General features: G+C 35.0%; 1 long non-coding RNA gene across 1 annotated transcript; it reads left to right on the top strand.

Moving 5' to 3' along the window:
* The first annotated feature begins 2,596 nt into the window (after positions 1 to 2,596).
* Positions 2,597 to 5,488, top strand: LOC140321932 (uncharacterized). The gene is made up of 3 exons (XR_011919059.1): positions 2,597 to 2,715; positions 3,343 to 3,460; positions 4,575 to 5,488. It is a non-coding gene; the product is annotated as an uncharacterized lncRNA (long non-coding RNA).
* Positions 5,489 to 10,222: the final 4,734 nt, after the last annotated feature.

Raw genomic sequence — 10,222 nt, 5'->3', positions numbered from 1 at the left:
GTTCGTCGGCGTCGTTGGTTACTTTTTTTACGAACGATTTTTGCCTAATCGATCATTCGTCGTTCGTTCGTCGTTCATTTCCAACGATGAAAATTGGAAGTGTGTACGCAGCTTTAGTCTCTTGAGGAACAGTGTTGTCAGATTCCCCTTCAAGTTAAGTCATATCCATTAATTTTATTTGAATCCTCCCCGTATTAATTATCTCAAACCCTCAAACTCTCAAAACTAGACTAGGTGAGCCCTTAACGCCAATGAACTATCAAAAGAAGAAGACAAAATCCACCCCTTCAGAATTTTCCTAGAAAAGTTTTTAATCACATTTTAAATGCCATTACTTCTGTACTTTCAGACTTTGAGTATAACATCACATACTCTAAAATTTTTTTGGATTTCCTTTAGCTTTGATTGTGATAAACACTCACTGAGGTATCATTTTGATAAGGTTATGCAATGTCACAACAATCATACATCCTAATGATTCTCAATAGGATTAATATGTGCACTTTGTAATGGCCAAACCATGCGTGAAAATAATATCTAATGCTCCTGTTTTATATCATTCCAGCCCAATGAATCTTGGCATTGTTACCTTGATGCCTGTGCCATAAAAATCCAAGAAAAAACTGGCCATTCTGTATATTCAGGTAGTCAGCTGACCTCATTTATTGGGCAGATAATGTTGCTGGACCTAAACCTGACCAACTAAAGCACCCCAAGATCATAACAATGATAATAACTTAATTTTTCTTTTAACAATGTCAGATTTGCATATAACTTTAGTTACCTTTTTCAGGATATGGTAACTGTTTTAACATGGTTTTACCTAAGGTTATCCTGCTTTATATTTTCACTATATACTTAGTTTAAATTATTATTAATATTATTTCTATTATTATTATTAATAATATTTTTATTAACTAACACGATTTATATAGCTCCAACATATTACTCAGCACTGTACATTAAATAGGGGTTGCAAATGACAGACTAATACAGATAGTAATACAGGAGGAGAAAACCCTGCCTCGAAGAGCTTACAATCTAGTAGGTGGGGGAATTTAATGTCATGTTTTTTTTGCTAAGTGAATAAACAGCTACAACTCCCTATGAATCCTCAGTGTGGGATATATCACACATTTATTGTAGAGATTTGCTGTCTCTGGAGATTTCAAAACTCTTTACAAACGTATTACATAAATGATGTATGCCATACAAGACAACAAGAAATAATTTTGCTTTATATTTAGCTTAAAGCAGAACATATGTTTCCCCTTTTCTCCTTTATAGAGTAATATTACAGCTCATTTTAATAAGAACCAAAAGCCCTAATATGACATTTGTCCATGCCATCTTAGGATTCGGTATGTTCATCATATATTGGATATTTCATCATACTTTTGTGGGAGAACTCTGCAGCTTTCAAAGGTGGTATCTATTCCTATATAATGATGTATAGTAAGTGTTATGTGCCTTATAAGTAACAACTTTCTTTTGTTTAAAATAAAAATGTATATATTTGCTTTATATTTTGCTAAGTTTGGAAAAAATAAATCGTAAAACTTAACTTAATGTTATGGTGGTGTAAATAATACATGGAGAAAACCTCAGTTTCATGGTGCCACACTGTTTATCCTTATATATATGGAGTCTATACCACATGAATTAGATATTTATCTTGGTTCCAGGCACCAATATCTTGTTAATGTATGCCAATTGTTTAAATTCAAGAAGGAATCCTGCCCTAAATATCAAAATAGCTTAGTTAACATTAAATCTGTTTTCTTTAATCCCAGATTGGCCTGGACCCACCCCAGGCTGATACTGGACAATAAGGAAACATAGCACAGTAATAAGCACATCTATTTGTTACTTTGCTTTTACTTCAGTATGCTTCTTGCCAGTATGCATCAAACACTTCTTGTGCTCCTTCTTATTCTCACACTCCAACCCTACTGAACCCTACAAAAGACTGGTAATAAGTCGAATTCAGGTACTTACACTGTTTGCTTTTATAAAAATGTATTCTTGCACTAATAATAATAACAAGGCTGCAATAACTTGTGTCTTGTATGTCTGCCTGAAATCCAGCTTAAAGAATGATAAAACTAACTTTGTAGAATAGTTAAAATTGTAAATTATGAAGATGAAAATGTTTAATTTTGGCTCTTTAAAAATTCTGATACAATATTGCACAATGTAGAGTTAAAAAAACATTTCTGAACTTTGAGTTCAGACACCAGAAACTCCTTGTTGTGTGTAGGAAATAGTCACTTCCATATTAACATCATACACTTTTTTTCACTTGCAAGCATAACCAATTTGTAGTCTATTGTTCTGTGCACAATGTAGGGTTATATGATCATTTCTGACCTATGAGTTCTGACACCACAAACTTCCTGCTGTATATAGGAAATGGTCACTTCCATATTTGCATCATACAGTTTTTCACTTGTAAATTGAATCTATTTGTGGTCATTTATTCTGTGACATACACCTACTGTTTTTCCTCCTACAATCAGCTGTAAATGACATTTATTATTATAACAACCTTTACAAATTCCCCATTACGCTCTTCCTACATCTCAAGGAAAAGTATAAAACACCAGACAAAAATCCTAGATATACACAATACTCTCAGCGATATATTCATCATGAGACTGGTGTGCTTTGCTGCACTTGTGCTACTAGCATTAGAGGCTTCCAGCATTTCCATATGTAAGTGTCTTCTTATACTGTCATATATACTTAGTATTGTCATTCTGTAAAGGACCACTATATGTTTATTATGGGGTTATTACCTAAAGGACTAGAGTTCAAAATTGATTTTGACCTGGCAAATTTAGTAAATGTTGTGAAAATGTACTTACTAAAAAAAATAGTGTGCAAGGATCATTTAAATAAAATGAATCTTTCTCCTAACATGATTGGATAATAAATTCTGCATAACTTCACTACATTTATCAAACCTATAGAAAATACCTTTGAAAAGAACATGATCTACTTTTTAAAAAATCAGGGTCATGGAAAAGAAGTTGCTTAGGGAAATTCTTTATATGTTCTTATTTTTATACATTTAATTTTTATCACATCAGGCTTGTTCTGCAAGACAAAGAACTGTAACCAATCAAAACCTGCAGTTGAATGCTGATTGTTTGAACATTACATACAATTTTTTGTCTTTTATTAACGCTACTATAACCATAACCTCTGTTTTTATGTACATTGTGGGAATAATTGAAGACTAATTAAGGACATATTGTTTAAAAGAGGATGAATTGTAATATTGTACTTTGTTTCTGAGGTCATAAAAAAGTACATCACAAATTTGAATTTTATTTTTAGTTAAAGCGCATAAAAAACAATACATACAATGTTTTGAGCCAAATGTTATGGAGCTGAACTGGGGAAAAATCATCAGCTATACTGAGATGGATGAAAGGTGCGGTCGCAAAGCATTTATGTGAGTATTTCTTTTGTTTTATCTTCAGTAATTCTTGGATTAATGTTACCATATGACAGGAAATATGTTAGGACTACAGGACATTTCTTAGCTCCTCTTCTACATAACACAAGGGTGGTGTTCTAAAATTCAAAGAGATAAAAGCTAAGATCAAAAGCACATGCACATAACCTCAAACTAACAGTTTAATAACTTTCAAAGTTAGCCTTAGAATGTGTTAGGCCTCTTTCACACCCACGGTGTGAAACCGTGTGGTTGGCAGCTCCGGGGCACACAGCAAACTGAAAAACACATTTTTTATTGTTTTACACATATTGAAATGATAAAACAAAATGCTTTAAAATTACATTTTTTTACTGCTGCAATAATGGTCATGCAACACACCCCAGTGTCTTTGTTTTAGCAAAAAGAAAGTGAGGGAAAATCTGCAAAAGTAATTTGTTGTCAGCAGGACAAGAAGTAAAAAAAAATTCACTAATGCAGACCCAGATAGTAAGGAAGATTCACACTTGTAAGTCAACTGCTTGACAAACAGAAAAGTACATACAGCCCTGTTCTACAACGCAGAACACTATGTGAGTTGTTGTGCATGAATGGCACTGAGCATGGAGCTGTGCATGGCAGTAACCACAACACACATAGGCAATGGGGCCTTTAAACCCAGCAGAGGTTGCAACCCTTCCTCACTTTACTCACTTTACTAAAAGGCGTTGGCTGGACATACACATTTTTTTTTCAGTAAAAAGAGGTGAACTCAAGGCATTTTATTTAGTGGTGTTTAAATGAGAACACAACAGTGACTCCAACTCATCCTTGTCCTGTTCAGACCAAAATAAACCTTTGAATGAAGTTGGACGTAAACTAAGCTGGAATAGAGGAAATGTAATTTTGCTTTCCAATGCGGTAATAGCATTAAACAGAAGTAGCACTTCTCTAATTTGCTGTACATAACAAAAGCTAAAAAAAAACCAAAAGGTTCCAAAGAAACAGATATGTAATTTTACATCCGGTGCATCTTATTCTGCTTTTACTAGATACAGTTAATGGTCTTTTAACCACTATGATGATCTTGGACAATTACTGCATCCATGCAATATTTCTGTTTAAATTTCAGTGTGCGCATCAAAAGTCCAGAACAAAAGGTGCAAAAAGTTTGTGCAGATGCTACAAAGAGTGCCGTTATCAAGGCTATTGAAGACTTCAACAAAAACAAGCAAAAAAAACAGGGCAAACAGACCCTAAAAATGTTGCAATGATCACGTTTGTAAACTGGTACAAAAAGCTTTGAATTGGTAATGTTCTTTCAGCAGGGATTCCTTATGTATTAGGCTGTAGACACACTTGCAATTTTCCACTCTGGAAATGATCTTTCACAATGTTTTCCAGCAACAAATGAGTGACGGATGATTGAATAAATGTTATACACACAGTGCTGTTCTATGGAGAGGGAAAGGGGAGCAATAGTGAGCAGCACCCCGTTGTGCTCTTCTCTATTGACTTGTACAGCAGTCGTTCTCTGTTGAACTCATCAGGACAGAACCATGAGTGATGTTGGGCAACCACTGTACACGTCAGATTTGCAACCTGAACAAGCCTGACTGTTCATATGGGGCGAGAATAATCTCACTTGTGTACATACCCTTACTCTGGGTATTGCTCTCAGATTCTATACTAAATCAGCAAATAGGCTTATTTAAAAAAAAAAAAAAAGCCAAAGCTTTTTTGTAGTTATTAATGAAGTAGGGAAAAAATAGGTTTACTAATATGTTTCCCTATGTGGAAAGATTTACCTTCTCTATTTTTCTCATTTGTTTTGACTTTAGATGTACTTTAATTTATTCAATGTTTGCACTTGCTGTCATGCACCAACATGTCTATGTAATTGGACAGAATATAATTTAATATTTGTCTATTAGTTTTAATAAGATTGCTACATTAATGATTATTTTGTTCATTATAATATGTTCCTGTAAATAAATCTGCAAAAAAATGCTTTAGATTTGCAAATAAACCCAATCATAAAGAAAACTGATATATGTCTCTTTCCTAATGATTACTATATAATCTTTACTGTAAAAATAAACATTAGGGGTCCATGACGCCCCATTTGTAATGTATGTTAAATTGAAGTAAGAAAGCCCAGTGCTTACTTGTCTACGTATAACTGAATTAAACAGGTGGTTCTATCTCAATGAGATGTGTGTTTTTCTGGGTTTTTTAGAAGTAAAAAAAATCAGGTAGAGAGCGCACATAGCAGCAGCAAGAATACAAGGGTACAATGTAATTTGTAATTATAAAATGTAATGTAATTATTATAAAATTATACAATGTAATGTGAATTTATAGTTAGAAGCACCCTGAGACTCATCTCTTCAGACATTTTGATCCAATGTGATTGTTTTTGATCTGACTCTAGCCAGTAGAACTTGAAGCCTTTTTTTATTAAGAATTTATGTACACTGTCGGAGGGTTCAATAGATATATTTTATATATATTTGGTTTGAAGTGTAAATAAACTCAAAACCTAAAATATATTGCAGCTTACCAGTCCTTAAATGAGGGGGGTCGCATTAGTTTACCTTTATTTCCACCTGTTTATACTGTGAATAAGACATTTCCTGTCCATGCTGGCTATGCTCACTCCTTCACTGTATCTATAGAAGAAGCCATGATTGTAACACAGGCTGGACTTGCCAGACATGCTCTCCTCTCTTCATTTATCATCGTTACATGTTGGTAGGGGTATAAGTAGTTTATAAGTGGAAGATAACATTATTTTTTACTGGAAGTTCACAAAAAATGACAAGGAAATTGCATATTTGAAAAACAGGTGTTTTCTGTATTTGTTGAAAATGTTCATAACCTGAAAAATAAAAATGAATGCAGCCACAACATAAAAGGCCTGGAAACCTGCAATTTATTTCTTTGTGCTTTTGAGTTTAGTAATTTTTTAGGTATTATTCTCAACTTAGAGACATTGCCAAAAAAAGTTGTTTAGTAAAAGGGAAATTTCACTTAGCTTAGTGATTAACATGAGTCAGTAGGGACTATAATCAACCTAATCATTTGCATGAGCAAAATTCTTTAAAACAAAGCTGAACTCCTGACATATTTTACCTTTTTCGAAAAGACTCTCCTGTGTGGAAAGAGTAGTCATTTTGTCACCGTGTTTGGAAAAAGATCAAGTATTGCAATTTTTTTTAAGTGATAAAGCAGTTTATTCACACTGGGCAAAGGTAGCTCATGACTGTATGATCCCAAAAGTTTAACCTTTAAACCTTAACCTTAATCTTTAAATTAACCTTAAGTGTGATGTCTATTGCAATCATTGTAGTCCTTGCAATTTACAAAGCTAAGCAATTCTCTGTCCACTAAGCTAAGTGAAAGTTCTCTTGCAATGTGAATATATTAAACTCATTGAATAAATATCCATTGAGACAGATCTTGAAGCATGAATAGGATTCAAAGAAAGGACTTGAACCTCTTTTTAGGATTTAGCTTTTTTACATTACTGGAGAGTTTTGTAATTGTAATTATATCTATACACAGTTCTGTGCAGTGTACATTATGTGTGTGTAAATTAAATTGTTGTATCTCATGCTATCACTGTACTGCTATTTATAGCCACTGGATGGCGCTAAAGGAAAAATGGAACAATGCAGCACATTTGCAAAGATTTTAAATAATGTTACCATTGTTAGTGTGTTCTAAGTACCTGAAGTCACAAAATAACACTTTTACGTGACTTTACGAGCCCACTAATAGCCTACTGTAAAGAATTTTTATCCTATTTATTGTAATGCACTGTAATATGTTGGCGCTAAATAAGTCCTGTTTATTAATAATTATAAAAAAAAAAAATGCTAACTCCAAAATGGATCTGTACTGTGGAAAGTGTTACCAAATAGGTGCAATAAATCCGAGGACAAAGGAATAGTCACTAGCATTGCTTGGGGGGGCTCATTGCAGGTGATTCACCCCCCACCTTTGAATTGTCTTACCATTATTTTTGTATGTCTGTGTAATGATGACCACTGGTAGGGAAGCAGAGCATTTTCTATTGTGAGACCTATTTACATGATGAATATTGATTGATCATCTGAGTTTGTGCGACACTAATTAAAAAGCATTGAGGGAGCTTAGTAAAGCTTAGATTCACTGAATGAATACATGAGAAGCAGGAGATGCTTGCACTGCAGGAGATCAGGTATAGTTTTCTTTCCAGAAACAATAAACAGTACAGAACTTATATGACCAAAGCTTATCAAAAATCTTATAAGACTAGCCGGCTTTAGATAGCTAGATATGGCTTGGATCAGTGCTGGTCAACTTGCCCAAGATAGGGGGCCATAACTCTGCCCAATGACATTACCAAACAGCCCCACATAATATATTCAATGTAATGTTAAAGAAAGCTGTATGAATGTAGATATGCAACATTACATGGTTAGAGACAAAAAACATGCTACAAATATTGTCAGAGAAGCAAAAGGACATGGTGACATGATTCAGGAGACAGATATAACTTGAAGAGGGGTAACACAAAACTGCTACAGAACAACACTATTACTGCTCCCCTCTAAAGATTATTTTTTGATCATAAACTACTGTGACCCTACATGCTGCATGTAGCCCCAACACCAGAGCCTGCCACAATATTCTAGTGCAGATACCCTAGTATTGCCCAATGATTTACTTGTGTAATGAGCTGTAACTGATGGAGGACCTGACTGCTTCTCTTAGAGACACTGAGGAGATTACAAATCGGAAATGGTTTTACTGGACCTTATTCTGTGAATTACCTGATTACTTGACAACAGCACAAATAGACCATTGATTATATATTTGGATCTCTACATCCCTAAGTGAGGCAAGGTTATCTCTTTTTTTGTGCATTATGTGTTCAGCTAACTCATTTTTCTCTGGTCAAGTGCCCATTCCCCCTCCCCCCTTCCTTCCGCTCCATCAGATCCCCCTAATTTTAGTAGTGTTCCCTCCAAAAAGATAAGAACAAATTCCAGGTTGAATCCATGGGGTTTCTCATTATATGGTTGATATTGTTATGTTGTACTACTTTATTATTACATTAGATATTAGGAGAGTTACATTTCAATTTTGTAAATGACATTTTCATTGCACTGTTTTTTTGTGCTCTCTTTTTGATGTATACAGCTTTGTAGTTTCCTTCAATGGTAACTCCTCCTCACCCACTCTCCTCCCTGTTGGTGTTCCCCAAGGGTCAGTGCTTGGACCGGTCCTCTTTTCTCTGTACACCTCCTCTCTCCAAATATTGATAAATGTATTAATTGTATTTTGTTTTCAAGCAAACATATGTACAAAGGAGCAGTTTAAATTGAAAAGTGACAACAGTTTCTAATTAGATGACAACAGTTTCTATTTTCTCTTTAAACTAAGTTTGGCTGCAGTCAGTAAAAGTATCACTGGCGTTCTTCCGGAAGGTGGTAACGAATCTAAGTTTATATGCAGGAGGGCAAGTTGAGGAGTTTGAGGTTGGGCCAGATATCAACTCATAAATAAACACTTGTTATAGGCAGCGAAATTCAAAAAACAACAAGCAGTAAGGGTATTCAAATTTTCCTCAAAAATTGACCTTGGTCTATGGTAATGACATTTGACTGAGGTAGGGACAATAGATTGTGGGCCCCTTTGAGGGACAGCTAGTAATAAGATCATGGACTTTGTAAAGTGCTGCATAATATGTCAGCGCTATATAAATACTGGCTAATAATAAAAGGGACCTATATCTACTTATTCCTTCCAGCAAATCTGAGACAGATTAAAGTGGACCTATTACCAAAAATATTTCATTAACATAAAGGTATAGACAACCCTTTTTAAGTAAAAATTGCCTTTTTTTTCTTTACACACGGTAATCAAGACAGAATGGGTGCACAGAACCTTCTGAGATACCTGCATCACGCATCCCAGGAGGCTCGTGGCTGCTCCTTCTGTGCATTTGCAGTGAGATCAGCACTTTTTTTTTCCCTTTACAGCAGACGTAAAGACGTCACTGAACCTTGCTCCTGTGCAGTGCGTGATCGGGTGGAAGGAAGAAGAAGGAAGAAGACCGACTAAGATGGTGTTGCCCAGCGCTTCCTCCGCACCAGGACGAAGGATTCCAGGATGATGCAGAACTCAATTGAGAACAACTCTGGCGGCTTCAAGGGATCTGCGGAATTAAAAGTAAGATTTTTTTTCCCTCCATATAAAATTTTTTGGTTCCCAATAACCTGTGCAATGGGTAATCAAAATAGCTTGTCTTCAGGCAGAGGTTGGTGTTATAGTAGCTCAATTAATTTATACATGTAGACACTGCCAGCTGGTCCCTTACTGGTTCATACATAACCTGGTCCACAGTCACCATATTTAAATCCAGTAGAGCATCTTAGGAATGTAGTGAAATGGATGTTTTGCATTAGGAATACGAACAAATCTGCAGCAACTGCATGATTCTAGTGTCAATATGGACCAAAATCCCTGAGGAATGTTTTTAAGCGCATTGTTTAATGTATATCAGAAATAATTATTGTAGGTCAAAAGGCAAAAGGGGGTTTAACTGGTACTAGAAGGCCTCCCAAATGAAGTGGCTGTTGAATGTATTTTTTTTTTATAGAGAATGAAATGTTGTTGATGATCCTTATGGGATAGGGATTCTTTACTTTTGGAGTATGGGTCCACTGTAGGCACAAATGTACTTTGAATTCTTATCCTTTTATATAGGCCCTGTAGACAACCTAAAAA

The sequence above is a fragment of the Pyxicephalus adspersus genome, chromosome 1 (genome assembly GCF_032062135.1).
Source record: "Pyxicephalus adspersus chromosome 1, UCB_Pads_2.0, whole genome shotgun sequence".
NCBI lineage: Eukaryota > Metazoa > Chordata > Amphibia > Anura > Pyxicephalidae > Pyxicephalus > Pyxicephalus adspersus.
This window is presented reverse-complemented; position numbering and strand designations above follow the sequence as displayed.